The following is a 21,461-nucleotide window of genomic DNA, read 5'->3' on the forward strand; positions in this document are numbered from 1 at the left end:
GTGTCATTTGAGGTCGCTATTTTTTTGTTAATTTTCTGTCTGGAGGATCAATCCACTGATGTAAGTAGAGTATTAAAATCTCCTACTATTATAGTATTGCTATTGATTTCATCCATTATGTTCATCAAATCTAATTTATATATTTACGTACTCTTCTTTTAGGTGCATAGATATTTACAATGGTTATATCCTCCTGTGGATTGCTCCCTTTATCATTACTTGTGGCCTTCTTTATCACTTACTATAGTTTTTGTTTTAAAGATCATTTTGTCAGATATAGATATTGTGACTCCAGCTTTTTGGGCTTTTTTTTCATTTTCTTTTATGTGAAATACTCTTTTTCAAATCTTCACTTTCAGTCTATGTGTAACTTTTGTTCTAAGGTATCTCTTGTAGACAGCATATATATGGGTTCTGTTTTCTTATCTATTTAGCTACTCTATGTCTTTAGATGGGTCATTTAATCCATTTACATTTAAGGTCATTATTGATGTGTACTTATTTATTGCCATTTTATTCTTTAAACCTATATATCCTCTTTCTCTCAATTTTTTTTGCTTTTTTTATAGCAAGCCCCTTAACATTTCTTGCAATTCTGCTTAATGATAATGAATTCCTTGAGTTTTTTGTTGTTGTTGTTGTTGTTTTAGTCTGGGAAGCTTTTTATTTGTACTTCAATTTTAAATGATAGACATGCTGAATAAGGTAGTCTTGGTTATAGGTTCTTGTTTTGCATCACTTTAAATATTTCTTGCCAATCCCTTCTGTCCTCAAGTGTTTCTGTTGAGAAGTCAATTGTCATCCTTATGGGGGCTGCTCCATAGGTATTTAACTGCTTTTTCTCTTGTAGTTTTTAGTATTCTTTCTTTGTCTCTTAACATTGACATTTTAATTATAATATGTCTTTGTCTAGGCCTCCTTGGTTCCTCTTTAATGGGACTCTCTGTGCTTCTTGAACTTGTGTGACTTTTTCCTTCATCAGTCGAGGGAAATTTTCAGCTATGATTTCTTCAAACAAGTTCTCTATCCCTTGTTTGTTTTCTTCTTCAGGAACCCCTATGATGTGGATATTGTTTCTCTTCATGCTGTCACAGAGGTCTCTTAGAGTTTCCTAAGTCCTCTTGAGACTCTTTTCTTTTTTCTGCTCTGCTCCTGTGCTTACATTTATCTTGTCCTCTAAATCGCTGATTCTGTCCTCTGCTTCATCCGGTCTGCTGTTGATTCCTTGTAGTGCAGTCTTCATTTCTGCTATTTTATCTGTCATTTCTGACTGGCTTCTTTTTGTGATTTCAATGTCCTTTTTGATGCTTGCTATCTTTTTGTTTAAGTTCTAATTGAGATTATCTATTGTTGCTCTAAGAACCTTGAGCATCCTAAAAATCATTATTTTAAACTCTGTGTTCATTAATTTGGTTACTTCCATTTCACTTAAGTGTTTTTGTTTGGGGATTTTTCTTGTTGATTCATTTGGGTCACATTTTTTTGTCTGCCCATTTTGTCTTTGTATTAGGTAGCACTGTATGACTTTGAAATTTGTTGTGGTGTCTTTATGAGGAAGATGAGCTTAGTGGTACTGACCTCCAGGCAACCTGTTTTCATTGTTCTGAAGGTTTCTTGAGGGTAGTATTTACCCTGCTGTTGTATGTGAGTATTAAATGCAGTTGGCCCTTTCATGGCTGCTGTTATCCCTTCAGGCTGGCTGACTGTAAGGGTCAACCTTGATTTTGTGTATTAAACACTGTACATTTTCTGTCCTGTTGGGTGTATTTATTCTTCATAGTGTCTGGTACCTGCTGGACTCCTCCTCTGTTCATTCTGCTTGTGTAGCTAGCTGAGTCTAGGGTTGGTGATGTCTGCCACCCACTGCTGGTTGTGTTGGTTCTGGGTCTTCTTGGGTTGCCATCAACTATTGTTTTTTACCTGCTGTGGGCTATCTGTCTGGAGCTACTGCTCTGTACACTGTTTATGTCTGCATTTTCTGTGCCTGGATAGTTTGGGAGGGGTCAACTTGTGTATAGGATCTGCTTCCTCCTACTTAGAGATGACAGCAACTCCATAAAAGCCCTAAGCTCCATAAGACTTGCCTTTATTTTTCAGCTGCTCTACCTCCTCTTGCAGCTGCATGTTTTTTCCACTTAGTCTTCTGTAGAAAGACTGTAGTCTGGGCTCAGACTGGCCTCACCCCACCAACCCCTTTACAGGTTGCAAGCTTGATGGTTTAGAGCAGCTGAGGTTGAGAATACATTAGCTGAACCCCCTACTTCAGGGTTTTCTTGGTCAGGAACTCAGTACTGGGAAAGTGGCCCCTACTCCACAGCCTAATTTCTTAGCCACTGCTGGATACTCAAATTCTATTTCTCTCCAGCGAGGTGAGCAGCAGGTTCAGAATGGGTGGGCCAACAGTACCCTTTGCCAAATTCTTCCAGCTGGGGAGCCCCTAGTCTCAGGGAGGTAGACTAAGAGAGTCTTCCCCTGGGTCTGACTGTGCCTCACCAGAAAGTAGGTAAGCCCCTAGACTAGACCCAACAATAGACTTGTGGAACTCACACTTTAAATATCCATGCTCCAAGCCTCTCTCCCTTCCCCCTGTGGAATCTAGCCCAGGAGAGCAGAATATCTAGCACCTGGGCTGGCTGACTGTGAAGCTCCACCCTATCCAATGTGCATGAGCTGCTGTGCCAATCTTGACCATACAAAGCAGAACTCTCCTCTGCTGGGCCCTGTGTCTGATGAGCCCTCCCTTAGAACACGCTGCCAGAAAGGGTTGTTAGGTCCAGAACAGATTCTCTCCATAGCTGGCCACTGGATGTGCCCACCCTGGGCTTCCCAGGAGGAAATCCAGTGCAGACAAGTGGGGAACCTGTGACTGGTCCTCAGCAAACTTCTTGGAGCTACAAGCAATCCAGAGTGTGTGGCTACCTTTGCTGGGCCCAGGTGCACATGGAAATACCAAGCTTCACACCAAGGCTGGTTTTTAGCCACTCTGGGCCTAGGAGAAGGTCCAAAAAAGGCCAAGGTTCCCTGAGCCCTGCTGCCTGCAGCCTTTGTCTGCTGGCTGCTTGTTGGGCTAGGCCAGTGGACAGCAAACTCATTAGTCAACAGAGCCAAATATCAACAGTACAACAATTAAGATTTCTTTTGAGAGCCAAATTTTTTAAACTTAAACTATATAGGTAGGTATATTCCTTATCAAGGTAGTGCCCGCGTGTGGTATTTTGTGGAAGAGCCACACTCAAGGGGCCAAACAGCCACATGTGGCTTGCGAGCCACAGTTTGCCGACCACGGGGATGAGCCACTGAAACAAAGCTCTGGTAGAGTCTAGAGCCTGGGGCAATTCAGGGATTAGGAAGGGTGGTGGGTGTGGGTTCACCCCTCGGCCCCAGGTGTCACTCTGTCCAGGCTTTTATCACAGGCTTCAGTAGGGTGTGGCCTCTGAGACCTAGATATGTGGTCTTCTCACAGTATGGACAGTTTCTACTGAATCTCCTGAGGGATGGAAGCACCAGTCATAGACTCAGGAAAGTGCAGGAAAATCTCCATCCTCAATGCCAGAAAACTGAGTCACTGACATGCCCCCTGCTTCCTGGCTGACTTGTCAGAATGGTCCAGTCTCCCAAAGGTGGGCAGTTGCTTTCCCCCAGGCTGATAGCACTTGAAGGGACTGTTCCTCCCAAGAAAGATGGCAACTGCAGTACTGGATAATGACTGAGCACAGGGGTTAGGTGGCCATCCCCCATGGTGTCTCTCCCTGAGCCATCCACGTACCAGTATTTTTGAGTTATGGGGGTATATTCCCAGTAGAGGGATTGCTGGGTCATATCATAGTTCTATTTTTAATTTTTTGAGGAACCACCATACTTTCTTCCATAATGGTTGTACTACTTTACATTCCCACCAACAGTGAATGAGGGTTCCTTTTTCTCCACAGCCTCTCCAACACTTGTTATTGCCTGTCTTGTTGATAATAACTAATCTAACAGGTGTGAGGTAGTATCTTATTGTAGTTTTGATTTGCATTTCTCTAATAGCTAATGAAGATGAATATCTTTTCATATGTCTATTGGCCATTTGTATTTCTTCCTGGGGAAGTGTCTGTTTGTGTCCTCTTCCCATCTTTTTTATTGGATTGTTTGCTTGTTTGTTGTTGAATTTTATGAGTTCTTTGTTTGTTTTGGATATTAGGCCCTTATCTGTGCTGTTGTTTGAAAATATCACAGGATGATTGTTCTTAAATTAAGCTGTAATCCAATTTGGTCCTGGGAGGTGGCAGTTGGGACTTCCGCCTACTCTGTCTCCATATTGGAATCCTCCTTCCCACATTTCCACATTAGTAACATTGCAGGCAGGAAAAGATTATTAGTTTCATATTTAGTAGTGATGGGCATGATGCTGCTTTCAGTAATTATTGAATCCTTGCCTTTGGATTTACATTTTGTCCATAGTCAACATTTTCTTTAAACTGTTAACTATCTCACCAAGAGAATGATTCTAAGATACAGATTATAATCATAAAACACAAAATTAAAAAAAAAAAACAAATAGTAAGAGTGGGTTGTCTATCTATCCATTCTTTAATCATTTAATTATTTAGTAGATATTTAGTGCATACATTTATGATGTTCCCAGAGCCTATGTTTAATGCTGAAGATAGTAAGTACAACTGGCCTGCTACCTCTCTTCACAGAACAGAAGTTTTTGAAGGAGCTGTAAGCACCTTCAGCAGTAGGTGGTAGTGAGGTACAGAGAAGAATAAAAACCTAGAGCATGGAGATTTTCCATAGATTAAACACCAGACTGAACTATGTTTTTAGAGTTGCAGGTTTTGTTTCACATTTGTCAAATTTGATGAATTCATACTGACTTCCAGAAAAAAAATCAGTATGTGTGGGTCTCTTTGGGGCCTTGACCAAGAACATATGCTTATTACTTATGAGGAGCATTGCCATAGCCTTTAATGAATGAGCAATACTAGGAAAACATACAGAAAAGTATTGAGCAGATTGTTAAAGTGATCATAATAAAGTTCTCTCTAATGCAAACACATTTCAAAGGATGAGACTGAAATTTTCTGACAGGGAATACAAATCCATCACTGTGGGTTATATATTACCAAAAATAGTTTATCTACCTGGCTTGCAGTTTCAGTTAGACTTTTAAGCATGTGGAAAAAGTAAATAAAATTTTAATAAGACTTATCACTATCTATTTTTAAAAGACTAATTGTAATAAAAAGGTTTAGAATGAACAAAGCAATAACTTGAGCCCAGCACAATAATTAAAAGATGTCCCAAGTTAACATCCATACATCAACCAAGAAAGCAATATAGCCAATTTATAACAAAGTGTTCTAAGGAAAAAAAAACCTAGGAAAAGGCTTGCACACAATACGTCACATTTTTATAATACTAGAATATCTTAGTGACCCAAAGAAAGTAAATGCTTCATCTATAGTGAACAGAAAAATTGAGTATAATTAGAAATACAGGGGGAAAAAAGACAGTTATAAAAGCAGTTCAGGTACAAATATAAGCAAAGTAATATCTAACATGTTTTTTATTTAAGAAACATTCATTAAACTTTGATTATGTAGTTGTAATTCTATACAGGTGACTATATTGATGTAGAAGATAAATAAGGTTCCTACCCTATTGTAGTTTATATTCTATAAAAGGGAAATACATATTAAATATCGTATACATAAAATTATATGTAATAAATTAAAATAGTAATAAATGCTATGAATACACTAAAAGATCAATGGGATAAAGTGTTTAGAGGGATGAATATCCCCTTACATGAGGTGGTCAGCAGGCTTCTCTGGGAAGACTGAATGATGAGAAGAAACCAGCCTAGCTATTCTCTAAAGTAATGCAGGACAACAGAAAATCTAAAGCAAAGGATTAAGGCAATGATGGGGTTGCCATGTGTTAAGACTAGAAATAACAATCAATGAGGCTGGAATGTAAGGAATAAGGGGAGAAATATATGAGTTTAGGTCACAAAGGAAGACAGGTGCTGGTTTAGGAAGCACATGTCAGGGCATGGCCAGAGTCTCTAGGTTGGTCCAAGGTGAAGGTCAAGTAATTGGAGGGTACTATTTCTGAGAGTAATATAAGTAAATTCAAAGCATCACTCTCATTTTCATATGTATAATAGGCTTTGGGGGCAAGTGAGGAAGCATAAGACTAATTCAAATTCTGCTGTAATAGACCATGTCATTGGTACCAGGATGGCAAAAAGTAAGTAAAAATTAATAGTCATATTAAGATATATTTTTGAGGCAATACTATCATATCTGATCTATTAAAATATGGCCCACTGATTTATTACAAAGCAAAATAAAAAGTTTTCTAAACTAAGACATATTCTCTTTAAAATGTAAAATATCTCATTTAAATATTGCCACCTTTTGGTATTTTCACATCTGTTGCCTCTTACTCTTCCCACATAACACTCTTTTTTTTAATTTTAAGACCTAGTCATTCATAATTCTGTTAATTAATGCCTTTCAAGTTGCAAAAAACAGAGATGTACTCAGGTTACTTAAGGTCACATAAAAATACACAAGGATAGCCTGACCTGTGGTGGCGCAGTAGATAAGGTGTCAACCTGGAATGCTGAGGTTGCCAGTTCGAAACCCTGCACTTGTCTGGTCAAGGCCCATACGGGAGTTGATGCTTCCTGCTCCTCATCCCTTTCTCTCTCTCTCTCTCTCCCTCATTCTCTCTCCTCTCTAAAATGAATAAATAAAAAAAAAAATTTTAAATACACTAGAATATTAAAAAAATAAAAAAGTCCAAAGCTGGTCAAACAGTATACAGTGAACTTACAAAGAATAACAAGTAAGTCCTTCCTTGCTTTAATTGCAACTCCCCTGACCCCAGTATAAAGCTAAAGACATGGTTATCATGTCCTACAATAACATGTGGCTACTGATGTTTTGTAAATGATGCCTAAGAGAAATATATATTTAAGTTTCTCCAACTAAATGGCAAAGCAATACTATTTTTCTTATTGATTTTAATTTATTGTGTTTATATAGATTCAAGTATCCCACCGAATACATCCCCTCCACCCCTGTGTTCCCCTCAACATCCCCCTTGGCAATATTATTCTTTAGTGAGACTCATGCATGCTCAGAACCACTAATCAGTATTTAGCTCCACAAATTTAAAACACCTGCCACTCACCAAAAATTAGCAGACTTCTAAGAAAACATAAAGATCAAAAAATTAAATGTGAAAAAGCAACTTTGTTAAAACATAATCTACTCAAAAAGAACACCTGGAGGAAAATACTCATAAAATATTAAAAATTAAAAACTAACATTAATATCATCAGAGAAAGGAAATACATAATTGCAATTTCAAACTTAGAATGGGATAATATAATGGCAAAAATGTCTGGAAAATATTATTTAAAGTATGATGAAATAACAAGATTATAGCAGGATTAGTAGGTAAATTTTAAGAACTCTCATAGAAAGTAGAGCAAAAGGCAAAATGAAAGAAAGCTATGAGGGGGCAGGAAGTTGGGGGACTGGGTGAGGGAGGTGGAGGGATAGAGCAAAAAAAGGACAAAAATCTTCATGGACATGGAGAACGGATTGGTGATTGCTGGGAGGGGAGGAGTGGAAAGGATATGGAAGCATAGAAGGTGGTGGACTTTGACTTGGGGAGCGCGGGTGCTGAACACACAATATAATGTACAGAGATGTGTTGTAGAATTGGGCTCCTGAAACCTGTATAATCATATTAACCAATGTCACCCTAATAAATTTAATTGTAAAAAGAAAATGGAAGAGAAAAGATAAGATATTACAGGAAAACCAAGAGGTTCACAATTTGAAAAACAATAGTTCAATAAAGAGAAAACAGGACAGTCTGGAGGAAAAGAAACCATAGAGGAGATCATTTAAAAAAACAAACAAACAAAAAACAGAATTGAAGGCCATAAATTAAAAATCTAAAGTACCAAGCCTAGCGTAATTGTTGCAAATATATTCACATTAGAACATCATCATGAAATTTTAGAAGTTCTTAAACACACACAGAGCTATAAACAAACAAACAAAACTCAGGGTGTAAAAACAATCAGGAACATCAGTGGTGTGTCAGGGTGGAGAAGAGAAGCAGTGAAAGTGGCCCACCCTGGAGGACAGGAAATTCTTTTCACCAATATTGCTTAGATTTGTGCTTCTGTAGTGATCATGTTTTAAAAGTTGACTTGTAGCTGGCTATATTATTGTTTTAAAATGTAAACAGTGTACCCCTTTAGGCTTGAACCTGGGATCGACTATTTCACTATTTCCAATATCCACTTCAGTACCACCACTGAGAATCAGAATGGCTTTTGACTAAGCAGCAACACTAGAAAATGGAAGACAATGAAGCAATACATTCATTTAGTAAATAGAAAATGCATAATTGACCCTCAACTATGTACCAGGCCTCGCTGCATAAGGTTTAGAACACATTTGTGAAGAACATAGGAAGAATCTTTAGCTCTTAAGCTTATATTTTAACAAGGAGAAGACACACAACACACAAAATAAAATGCCCTTTCTATTACATGTCAAAAAGAAATAAATGCTATAACAAGAACACTAAAATAAGATATAGAGCCCTGTTTAGGGCACGATGGGGAGATAGATTAGACAGCAATTGTAAGTTAGTAAAGTAGGCCACATGGTAAAGGTGGCATTTTAACAAATGGAATGAAAGAGCTGAAGTAAGAGTCTGTAAGGTGAAAGCACGCCTGGTACAAAGACGAGAGTGGAGGCTGGCAGAGTGTCCGCGTGGGAAAATGGGAAGGACAGTGTGAAGGTCATGGGGAGCCTTACAAAGACTCTGGCTTTTATATGAATAGAATGGTAAACATTTTGAGGAAAGCATAACATAATTTGACTTTATAGTTATTAAGGTTCACTCTGTATTGTGTTTAGAATATACTACAGCTAAAAGGACAGCAAAAATAGTTTAGAAAACCAATTAGAAGGCTGTTCCAACAATCCAGGCAAGAGCTGATTGTGTCTCAGAGCAGGTAGGGACAGTGGAGATGTTGAGAAGCAGTCACATTCTGTGTGTGTATGTGTATATGCATTATATATACTTTTTTAGTTCTTTCTTAGTTTTAATATAATTCTTATAAACTTGTACAATAAGGATTTTAAAATAAACATGTGAAGAGTAATATGAATTCAGCTTCTGCTTCTAGTACAGAATTTCTAAATCAAAATACTTCGTTTATTCTCACCCTAGAGTCTAGAGCAGGGGTCCCCAAACTACGGCCCACGGGCCCCCTGCGGCCCCCTGAGGCCATTTATCCGGCCCCCACTGCACTTCCGGAAGGGGCACCTCTTTCATTGGTGGTCAGTGAGAGGAGCATAGTTCCCATTGAAATACTGGTCAGTTTGTTGATTTAACTTTACTTGTTCTTTATTTTAAATATTGTATTTGTTCCCGTTTTGTTTTTTTACTTTAAAATAAGATATGTGCAGTGTGCATAGGGATTTGTTCATAGTTTTTTTTATAGTCTGGCCCTCCAACGGTCTGAGGGACAGTGAACTGGCCCCCTGTGTGAAAAATTTGGGGACCCCTGGTCTAGAGAAATGTGGCAGATAAAACAATTCAATGAGTAAATTTCAACTTACTCTAACAAAGGACAGGTATTTTTTATACCATATCTCCTTTGAAATGGTACTTTTCCTCTATTTTAGATAAACTCTTTTCTCTCCAAGCCCATTTTTATTTGATTTAATCCAGTTTTAATGCATGATGATATTTACATTAAATGAAGTTGCTATGGAAATAATGTGGAGATCAGGCATTTATATGACATGGCATTACATAACTTATTTCTCTTAATTTAATAGGACACAAATTGAATTTGAATGTAAGATGTCTAAGAAAATCTATCATGAGTTCTTGTGGTTGGAGTTCTGATATGGCTCTTTCACTTCATGACAATAATAAGTCATTGTCTTTGTAAGGCTAGTGTAAAGATCATTCCTGTTATCCTTTGTCCTTGAATAAGAAAGTATCTGTTGATATATTTATTTATATTTTATTGCTTTGCACATTATGCTAAAAATCACAGGATATACCAAAAAGACATATTCCTTATCTTCATAAAGTTTACAATCTAGTAAGATATAATAAATGTATAGAAAAAATAACAACCAGAGATAAAAAGAGTTTAAATTAATAAAATAAATAATAAAATATGGGGGCAGAAAATGTATTTGCTTATGGGTAGATGAGTTGGAAAAGTTTAAAATATTCACACATTTTGATAGTCCACTCTGGCTGTGAAACTGAGAATGTCGACAGATAATATGTTTGAGTTTCTGAAAGTATTTGAAACAAGTAATGGGTAAAACAACAGAATTCCATATAGCAGAGGGATGGTAGTTCAAATCAGTAATGGGGTCAAGAGAAAGTTTCTTTTTCCTAAAATGAAAGAAAGGGCATGTTCCTAGGCTGACAGGACTGATTCATTTGAGAAGGATAATTTGACCACACAGGAAAGGGAAGGGAATCTTTTTAAAGACATTCTTGAAAGGGGATAGAGAAAATTAGATCCAGTGAACATGCCGTAGGGCAGGCTTTGGCCAAAGGATGGATGGTCTATCGGTCCTTCTGTGGGACGACACCAGAAGGCCCTGGATTTGGGTCAGCGGGTAGGAAGGCCCAGCTGGGGCACTCTGCTGGGCATCTCTGCTGACTGCTTCAGCTTTCCCAGTGAAGTCATCAGTCAGACCATCTGCTGAGAGGAAGGTGGACGGGAGGGGAGGGCGATACTGGGGATCTGAGGTGAAAGGAGAAGTGTGAAATCAGCATTTGGGAGAATGAGAGAATCAATGGCTTTTGGAAAAAAAAGTGTGATTTCCTGGTCACTTGAGGTTCATGTTTATGATTTTTAAGTGAGACCAGTCAGTTAGTGACAGATATTAGCTCGCACTGAGATAAAAAATGTTGTTTCTGGAGGAAAAACAAATTACAGTTGTTAACTAGTTCACTTCTGCATAGAGTTTACATTAGCATAATACAAATGCAAATGCTGAATAGAATGTTCTAAAAATTTCCTTAAAACAACTTTAGCTAGGGGGGTTATAAAGGGCATTCACGTGTGGTGGGGATAACAATAGGAGAGCTGAAATGGTCCAACTTATTCCATAATGGGAGAGGGCAGCTGAAAATGGTTAAGGTTGAAAAATTAACATGCTGAGATACAGCATTTTATTTAGAAATTAAGATCAATACCAAAACAATCAATAGAAGTGAAAGTAGCTGCCTCTAGAATATGAGCAGGGGTACAGGGAGAGAAGTTTGTTTTCCCCAATAAATGATGTAGAATCATTTTACTCTTTATGTTCCTGTAGAACTCTGTCAAAGAAAAAGGAAGAAAACAAGAGTAGTACACACAGAGGGAACAGCGTGCTTGAAAGAAATGGCAAGTAGCTATTTACTACCTTCACTGTGGCTAGAGGGCAAAATGTGTATTGTGACGGGTAAAGGGAAAAAAAGAGAAAAGTACATTTTCAGAAAGAATGTTAAGCTAAGCAATTTTGACTTTATTCAAGAGAATATAAGGAGTTGCTGAAAGTAATGAAACAAGAAAATGATATAATCAGATTTGTGAAAAGATGATGCTAACAGCAGCATCAATTGTGGCTTGGAGGGTATAGAACTAGAAACGTAGAAGTAAGCCAGAATGTTGAACTCTATTAGTAGAAAAACAACAGTGCCTGAGGCTGCCTGTCTCCCTTCAGGGCACAGGTATCTGTTGCAGTCCCGCCTTCTCACCTGTGCGGATTCCTTTCCCATCTCGTCTTAAGTCCCATTTTTCTTCTCTTGGGTCAAAAAAGTTGTGTGTGTGTGTGTACTACTCTTTGCATATGCATGACACATTTGTTTTTGAAAATGAATATATAACTATAGCATCTAATTTAAAAGATACACATGTAGAAAATTCCATAAATTTATGGAGAAAAATAATTAAATTGTAAATACTTATATTTCTCTCTGGGTCAATCTTTGATATAAAAATGTATGCATTTGTCACTGAAAAAAAAAATGTTCTTTAGACCCTAAATTATGTTTTAGCAAAAAATAGGAAGATATAACATAATTGCTTTAAAGCATCCCTTAACATACTTTCATAGGGTCGAAAGTGAGGGCTAATCTCCAGCCCATTGGCAGTGCTCTGACATAAAATATAAACCGAAAGCTGGAACCATCTTAGTCAAACCAGCCATGGGTAGGACCGGTCCTGATGCTATTTATCTTCCCTTGTATGATGGCCCACTCCTTCCCTTAGAAATTCTTTCATTAACTGTTCATTTCGGCTCTCTCAGTTTCTGACATGATCATTTTTCTTCCCTGTGATGCTGCTATTGTATTTCATAGTTTCTCTCTCGTTTTTTCCTTCCTTTGTAGAATGCATGTGAGTTTCATGTTCTACAGCTCACTAATTTTTCTGTTGTCAATCAGACCCTCTGTCCTCTATGGATATGGCTCTGGGCACCTATTCACTTAGCCTCCATTTATCTTTTCTTTTTTTTCTGTTTTTCTGCATGTTTTTCCTTAAAAAAATAAAATAAAAGATAAATTTAAATAAAATCTCTTTCAAGTGCTCTTCTTTTACAAATCAGTGAAGCAAAGGTGACAGGTAAACTAAACAATCGTGAGAGGCTAAAAAAAATGATGTGATTTTATTTTCAGAAGTTATTTAGATTAAGTTGAAGTATCTTTCATCTAGAAAATATTTTAGAAATTCCCATTATGTGAAGAACTGGTCCCTCTTTTGAGACCACGTCTGAAAACAATGATAAATATTATATAAATACAAATCCTGATTTGGCCATTGTGACTGTGAACCCACTCTGCTATACGGAGGGTCTGTCCCTTTAAGATATGAAGGCAACTACAATGGGGGTGGCATCTGACTCACCAAGTGCTACTGCTAAGCAGAGGACCAGGATGTGAAGCATTCAAAGCAGGGATTCTCCCCACAAGACATAGCCCTTCCTCTCAAGAAGATTAAAATGGACTGTCCATGGGCAAATGTATCCAGTGGAAAATAGAAGTAAAGAGCTAAGGCTCAACCATCAAACTCACTGGGTTTCATCATGGCTCTACCACTTCATGCCTGTGTGAAGGTGGTTAAGTTACCTACTGAGATCATACTGGTGGAGCACTCACTCCCCAGCCTGGCACATAGATAGTACTCAATAAATGTGAGCTATCACTATCTAATTAAGAAACAATATGCCATTGACATCTCCAGGGAAATATATAGAAATGTATTTTAAATTCCTGTTGCTCATGGTTATAATACTAAACTCAACCTCAGGAAAAAAATCAGATAATAAGATATCCAATAAGACGTAAGAGACTGACTATAGGAAAATGGACCACCCAAAAAGCTGCAAAAGAAGATGCAAAAATGGATCAGACACTCCCTGATACCGTCTCTGCTTTCTCATTTCAGATGAGGATACAGCTGTTTATTTGGTGCAGGGAACTGGGAAGACCCATGTTTTTAAAATATTCCTTTAAACTAAATATTACAGAATGGTGGTGCTCTTTTAGAATGTTTATATAGGCTCCAAGTATAACAGAGATAATTACAAAATGTTGAATCAATAAAATATCTTAAGTTCATGAAGTTGCCGACAGAGTATAATTAACAAAAAGTAAACAACAACTGACAGTTGGAGGCAATGACTCTTAATCTTTGCTGACACTGAATTTGGAGAGAGAACATAGAGGTCCTGATGTCTGAAAACCTTCAGTCAAATGTAAGCAATATTCTCCTTGAATAATGATATAAGCAAAATTCTTTAAGGATTATGACATAGCAAGAATTGAGCTTTCTTGTGCAGATCATAGTATCAACAGCTATGGATCCCATCAGATACTCTGGGGCGCAGGAAAACCTCTCCCCCTCTCTATTCTTCTACTTTTCATGGGCATTTTATTCATAAGAAGGCACTGTTTTATTGGCTAATTAAAACAGGAACTTCATCTAAATGTATGTGTTTCTGTGTTTTTTGTATGTGTGTATCATGGCATATATACTTGGTTTCTTTTCACTAGATCATAATTCATAAAAAATTTGGCAAAAATATCTTCAATGGAGCTATCTATACCAGTGGTCCCCAACCTTTTTTGGGCCACGGACCAGTTTGATGTCAGAAAATATGTATTTTCACAGACCGACCTTTAGGGTAGGACAGAAAAATGTATCACATGACTGAGACAAGTGTCAAGAGAGAGTCTTAGACGGATGTAACAGAGAGAATCTGTCATTTTAAAAAAATAAAACATTATTCAGACTTAAATATAATATAAATAAAATGGAAATAATGTAAGTTATTTATTCTTTCTCTGCGGACCAGTACTGATCTGCGGCCCAGGGGTTGGGGACCACTGATATAATCTCCTTCTTCAAAAAAACTGAGGTGCAGTTGTGGAGGTAGAGGAACCATGGACCTGAGCCTCTCAGCACCCATTTCACCCCCTCCGCCCTCCCACTCAAGACTGGGCACCATGTCTCTCTTTCTCCTCAGCAGAAGGCCTGAGCTGAAGCAATGTCAGAAACCATAAATGTTGAGGAGCTGAGGAAAGCAAAGTTTCAAAACCTCAAAGCTCAGGATTTGGCCCTCTGGCCTCTCCCTCAACTAAGGAAACACTGAATGGGCTAACAGACCTCTCTTAACCCAAAAGATCTTTCTGAAAGGTGAAAAATTATATGACCCTGTCCCCATATCCATAGAGTTGTTAAGCCCCCATTTATTCATTCATAAAAAAGTGTATGAAGAATAAGAGAATATATTTGAAATGAATTGATATTCTATACATAAATAGAGTCTCAGTGAGTCTCATTTGGCCAAAGGCACAATTCTTGGCTGTCACACTGTATGAGCTGTGACTAATGATCTTCTTTTGCGGAAAACTGATTAAGATTCAAAATATTAAGTTAATTTTATATTTTAATATGCATATGTGCAATAACAGAATTACAGTTTTAATTGTATTTAACACATACACACACAAACTATTCCCCAGAGTACCATCCAGGAGAATTCAGAGAGCCTTCACCCTTAGCTGGAGAAACAGAATTTTCTGAGGTACTGTATGGAGAAAATTTGAACTCAGCAGTCTCCTTCTGCAACAGACCTGAAATAAATTCACTTCCTTGCAGATCTGCCCTGGTGTCCAGAGGACTGGATTCAATTCTATTCACTGACTTAAAAGTATATAAACGTCTATGTGTCATTTTTTTGGAAAATGCTTCAATAATACGTACTTCATTTTTAAAAGGTATTTCAGGAACACGCAAAACAGTGTAAGCAAAGCAACTTCAATTTGGGTTTCCATATGTGAGTGTGGGAAATGGAATAATGCCCCCCTTACACACATATGGAAACCCAAACACACACACACAGAGGCCCACACTCTAATCCCCAGAATCTGTGTATATCTTATCATACATATGCAAAAGGACTTTACACATGCAGGTATGTTAAAGATCTGGAGATGACAAGATTATCCTGGATTATCTGTGTGGGCTCATCATAATCATAAGACTCCTAATAAGAGAGGGAGCAGTAGATGCTCTGAAGAGGGAAGCGAGGGTGGGTGAAGAGGAAGGAGAAAGATTTAAAGACACTACACTGTTGGCTTTGAAGGTGGAGGAAGGGACCATGACCCAAGAGAAAGCAAGGAAAAGAGTTCTCTCCTAGAACCACAAAAAGGAAACATCCTTGCTGACACTTCAATTTTAGGACTTCTGACCTGCTGGGCTGTAAGATCATAAATTAGTGTTGTCTTAAGTCACGAAATTTGTTGAAATGTGTTACAGCAACAATAGGAAATGAATCTAATGAGTCACAAGAAAGGGTCCAAGAAAAATACATTAACTTCACCTAATTATGGGGAAAAAACCTGCAGTACTATTCAGGCTTCAGATTTTTTAGTAGAAACTTGGTTAATCAGAATCTGTTGTCCACCACTGAGCCTAAAATAATGATACATAATTATTACATATAAACTAACCAATAAAATTATGGAAGAAATAATTAAAACACAAATGAATTATAGCCATGCACATGGACTTTAAATAAACCCATGGACTTTAAATAAAGGCTATATGGCTTCTTACTTTTCAAAAATGCAAACTTGGTAAAGAAAAATATGATCAATATATAATTATATCAACTCAAAAAAACCGTAGTGTCTTCTGGACCTGGTGACCTTGCTCAGCCTCTCTTCGAGTAATCTGTGGCTATTGGAGGGCACGCGGAGAAGTAACAGCAGCATGTTTCTGGATACTCGTTACATTTTCCTTTCCTTTAGCTTTGCATAAACTGAACAGATTCCACATAGAAATTACACAAATAGTTGAAGGTGGCATGAAGGTTGGAGCAAGCCTATTTTTCTGGAGAAGTATATTTTTGCATCTGAAATCAGCGCTGGCTTAGCAACGCCAGCTTTCAAAACATCTGTGCCTAGTGAAGGGCTGCATAAGCTGTTGTGCTCAACGTACCCAAACAGCACTGAGCAGTGGCGCTGCCGGGGTGGGAAAGGGAACGTTCAATTGCACACACTGATATTCTTGTTATCACTGCTATTCGGAATTGTTTTCGATTGAGAGCATCGTGCCTTTAACATTCATTTAGTATTGTAGAGAGGATATGTTCTTTATGTTTCATTTTGAGATGGTGCCTATGATCACTGAGATCACTCTTACTGAAGGGTGACGCTGAAGAGCAGCTTTGGAATTGAACAATAGGGAGCTTCAGCGTCATCTCCTGGCTCCAGTGCAACTCAGCTTCTCCAGTCATCAGAGGGAACACATACTTTGTTCCCTTGTTGAGCTCCCTTGAGAGTATGCGATGCAGGTCTTTAAGCCATTTTAGGGCAGAGAATAGCTTGTGTCTCATCTTTTCTCTGGCAGTCTGAGAGGAGGATGTAATTTATTTTCTCCTCAACCGGGAGCTCCTTGCTACTGACTTCCACACATCTTCTTCCCCACACCGGAGATGACCAGGTATATTAAAAACCAGGTGCAAAATAGCTGGGGAAATACTTGGTTGCATTGCCAAACAGATTCAAATGAACAATGGAAGCATTTACGGCACAAATACCTTCCGGTAAAGGTCAGGATGTTGCCAAGGTCACCCTGAAGAGCAGGTTTTCCGTGCTCCAGGGTCAAAGCTGGAGGACATTGGTGTATCCCAAGTGCTTTCTTGTTTCTGTTTTCCTACCTTCCTCCTGCCTTCTCCCTGCCGTTCTTGGAAGGAGGTATGAGTGCCGAATAGAGAGCTTGTGGAGAAGAGCGGGGACACTAAAGAAGAACATGTATCTGGGTGCTAAACTCAGCCCTGCCGTTTTCTGGTTGCAACACCTCGAGTACAGTCGACATTCTCTCTGAGTTTTGGGTTCACTCGTCTATTAAGTGAAGTAACACAACATGGTTTGCAGCGTTGTAGGGCGAGTGAAAGAGAGAACCCCTATTAGCTTCTTTCACACTCCAGAAAGAGTAGCTATGGCGACAATCCACAGACATCTCTACACTGTTAGGGTCTGCTCATTCCTTCGGGCTCCGCCTCTCTAGTTGAGTATTTTCTTAATATAAGTTGTCCGTGACTGAGATCGCAAAGGTCTCTCAAAATGCAAAGGAAGCTGCTGCCTAACCTGGTCCATCAAGTATAATCCATTCTGGAAAGAGTGGGAGGCTTCTCTTATTAGAGAAAGGACATTAAAAAAAAAAAGCCAATTTTCCATGTAGAAAAATTAACTGGTTAATTCTGAGTGACTAGTCAAATAGATAAAATTTCCTGCGGCCTGGAAACCAGCAGCTCCAAATACTGACTCTCACTCCTACCACCACGTGTTGGGTTTGGTGACTACGTTGTGCACTTGCCTGGTATTCATGAATTCCATTTCAAACTCCCAGGGACAGCCGCTTTGTTTGGCCTGCTGGAGCTCGCAAGGTGTGACTGCCCTCTGGTGGTGTCTGCCTTCCACACACCCAAACGTAATACATTTTTTTTCTTTCATTTCACTCCCATTGTAGAGCGAAGGTGGCTGACCAGTTCGTTTCTTGTTTCTTAAACGGCAGCTCCTTGTGCAGCCTTCTAGTTAGAGGGAATCACTGACTTCAAGCTGCATTTTTCTGCCAATATTTCTGTCCAATTGTTGAAGACATTTCTTGTTTCTTCTCTGCATTATTTTTTCCAAACGAAGGTATCTCAGGTAAGGTAGCATCCAGATGTTTCATCACCTGGCTGCCTTTGGAGTATTGCCAATGTTCCTTCTAAAAGGTGACAGGGAGAAGCGCATACGCCATGCAGCTGCAGTCTAAACAGTGGAAAGCGGCGGTGGGACGCTGCTTCCCAGGCATCAGGACCTGAAACCACATGTAGGCCTGGCTCAGGAGCTCTTTAAACCTGCCTCTCCAGCTTCCTCTTCCTTGCACTTCTTACAGCAGAAAAAACATCGCTCACCTGGGTGGCCTGCATGCGCCACAAATTCCATATTATAAAATCAAATTCCTTTTCCCTTAAACCTGTTCCCCCTCCTCCTGTGTTCAGTGCCTTGAATGAAGGTCTGTTGCTTGGGCTCCACAGCTGTTCCCTTCTGGTTCTGCCACTACTGCCCTTATCACATCTGATACCCACACTCCATAATGAGAACCCCTGCTTAAAATAACTTTTCACTATCCAAGGATAAAACTCAAAATACAAGGCACGCTGGGCCCTTTACAGTCTGGAGGATGCAGTCTGTCCTCCCAGGCTTATCACCCAGCTCACCACACCATCGCATGGCCCTTGCCCAATTGTACCGCGTGCATTTCTTCCTCTACATAGTTAGCATTCAATCTGGCCAAAATCCATCTGTTCAGCTCGAAAACTCCACTCTGAATACTATCTGTACCTTGGAAATGCTTCAGGTCCTTCTCCAATGATACAGAACTAATGATTCTCACCTCTGAAACCAGTATTTGTTGACTCTGTGATGATAGGACACATCATCTTGTGTCCTAGCTGCATACAAGTCTTCTCCACCTTCTGAGGCTCTAGGTTCCCTGGAACCACAACCCGTCTTGTAAAATTTTGTAAATCCAATACCAAGCAGAGTGCTGATGTTTGGTGGGTGTTTAAAAATGTTCTGTGAATTAAATTCACCTATCAGCACTACTTGAAATTACATGAGCTTTTTAAAATGTTGCATTTATACTTGTGGCCAACTAAATTTTCACCTATAAAGTTTTCACCTAAATGAATAGAAAGTCAAGTCTCCTGTTCTTGCTGTTAGGTAGGTGATTCCTTGGCAGGGAGGAGGGAAGATGCTCACCCAACACCTGTTGAGCTTCACTGTTGGAGGTCATCTGTGTACCTGGGTTTCAGTCTGAGCATGATGACTGAGAAGGCAGTCTCTGAAGTTAGATGTCAACATTCAAACACAACTCCATCTTTTATTAGACCTTACCCATGTTACTTACACCTTTAGAACTGGTTTTATGTAATCTGTAAAATTACAATAAAGAATTTACCTATCAAGATAATCGCAAGGATTAATTGGAATAATACAACACACACACATTTACACAGTGCCTGCCATATAAAAACTGCTCTATAAATGTTAGCTGGTGTAATAATTCTGTTCCACACACCCAATGTCTATATGCATACTTTTACATGACATTTCACAAGGAAAACAATGTGAGTCATAGAGTGGAAATCCCTTGATGAGAAGAGAATTCTACGAAGAATTTCTTGATTCTATGAGTGTTGCTAATTTGGCTTAATCCACTGCAGATACTAAACGTTGCTTCTCCCCAGTGAAAACGAACCCTTACAAAGTGCCCACGTTAGTGAGTGAATAACATACAACACTGAGCCACAGCTTTATGAGAGCTAGGTTCCAGAGAGCTGTACTGCAGTGCAGTAAATAAAGCATTTCCACAGCTGGAATCCAGTGCTCCAGAACCTAGAAAATGAAGGTTCCCACGGTGAAATGTAAAATTTCATTATTCTTGTTGTATATGTGGATACCGCAATTTTTTAAATGCAGCAAGAGACCCCTAGTAAGTGCTTAGTAACTTCATGCCTCAGTTTCCTTACAGGTAAATGGGGGACATAACAGAGATACTTTGAAGATTAAATAAGTTAACATATTTAAAGTGCTTAAAACATATTTAAAGTGCTTTAAATAATTCCACTATTATTTTCATAATAAATATTATGATGGAGATTATAAGATTACTATAAAAAATCCATAATACATGGATATACAAACGTCAAGTTAAATAAATAAATAAGAGGAAACCAGCCCCTTTGCACTCAACTTGAGCATTTGCTATAAGAATTATACGACAGTGACGAAGACAGTAGATATGGCTATTTAACATATGTTTAAATACATTAAAATTTACACAGAGAATTTAGATATTCTGGATCTTAAAATGTATACAAAGAGTATTTGAAAGCTCATGGGAAACAATTTTACTTTCCTCTCATCTTGAAAAACACAAACAAAAATTATCAGAGAAAAGAAGCATTTGTTCTCCTGATCTATTAAGAATTCATTCAAGTCTACTATGTATGGAATTATAGAGGCAAAATTATATTCAAAATATATAAAACCATTATCAGTGGCTAATATTGTTTGCAACTCTCAGATCGAATCCTATAATATTTTCCTTGGCATCCTGAAAGATACTCCGACTTGGCTGATCAGAAACTCCTAAGATGATTGCTAATCATACTTTGCCCCAAGGTACCACACGAGACCTACTATATCAGAAACTCTCCAGATGTTTCCTAGAAATCTGTATGCCTAACAAGCACCCTAGAGACTGGTTACCATTAGATTTGGGAGTAGTCACTTGTATGCCTGGCACAAGCTTCTGCACATAATAGGCACTAGGTAGGATACAATTTAGAGTTTGAATTTAGAAACTCTTACTTCAACTTCTGGCTTTATTACTTGTCAGAAGGGTGATTTTGGACATTGATATTTTTAAAGTCATCAGTTTCCTCAACTATGAAATGGCGCTAATCATGCCTATCTTATAGGAAATTAAATAAAATCAAAATTAAAGTGCAAAACACACTATTGACACCTAATATATGACTGATAAATGTTAGCCCATTATAAAGGTGGTATCATTTTCAATAAATACAGTTGGAATGGGTGACACAATTTCTTCATTAAATGGCATGTGCAAGAGCCCTCAAATATTATTAATTCATTCCCAGGAATTCTGTAAAGAGAAGTGGTATTATTAAATAGTTCTTCCTTTGCCCACCCATGTTAGTATTATCGTTAATGACATGCTGTTCTGTAGACTGTTTGCTACAATGGCACTTCTGTCTATCCTTGTGCAGGCAATGGGACTAGAACATTGATAGTCTGGTAATGATAGTTTTTGAGGGGATGCTATA

Source organism: Saccopteryx bilineata, chromosome 3 (genome assembly GCF_036850765.1).
Source record: "Saccopteryx bilineata isolate mSacBil1 chromosome 3, mSacBil1_pri_phased_curated, whole genome shotgun sequence".
Classification (NCBI taxonomy): domain Eukaryota; kingdom Metazoa; phylum Chordata; class Mammalia; order Chiroptera; family Emballonuridae; genus Saccopteryx; species Saccopteryx bilineata.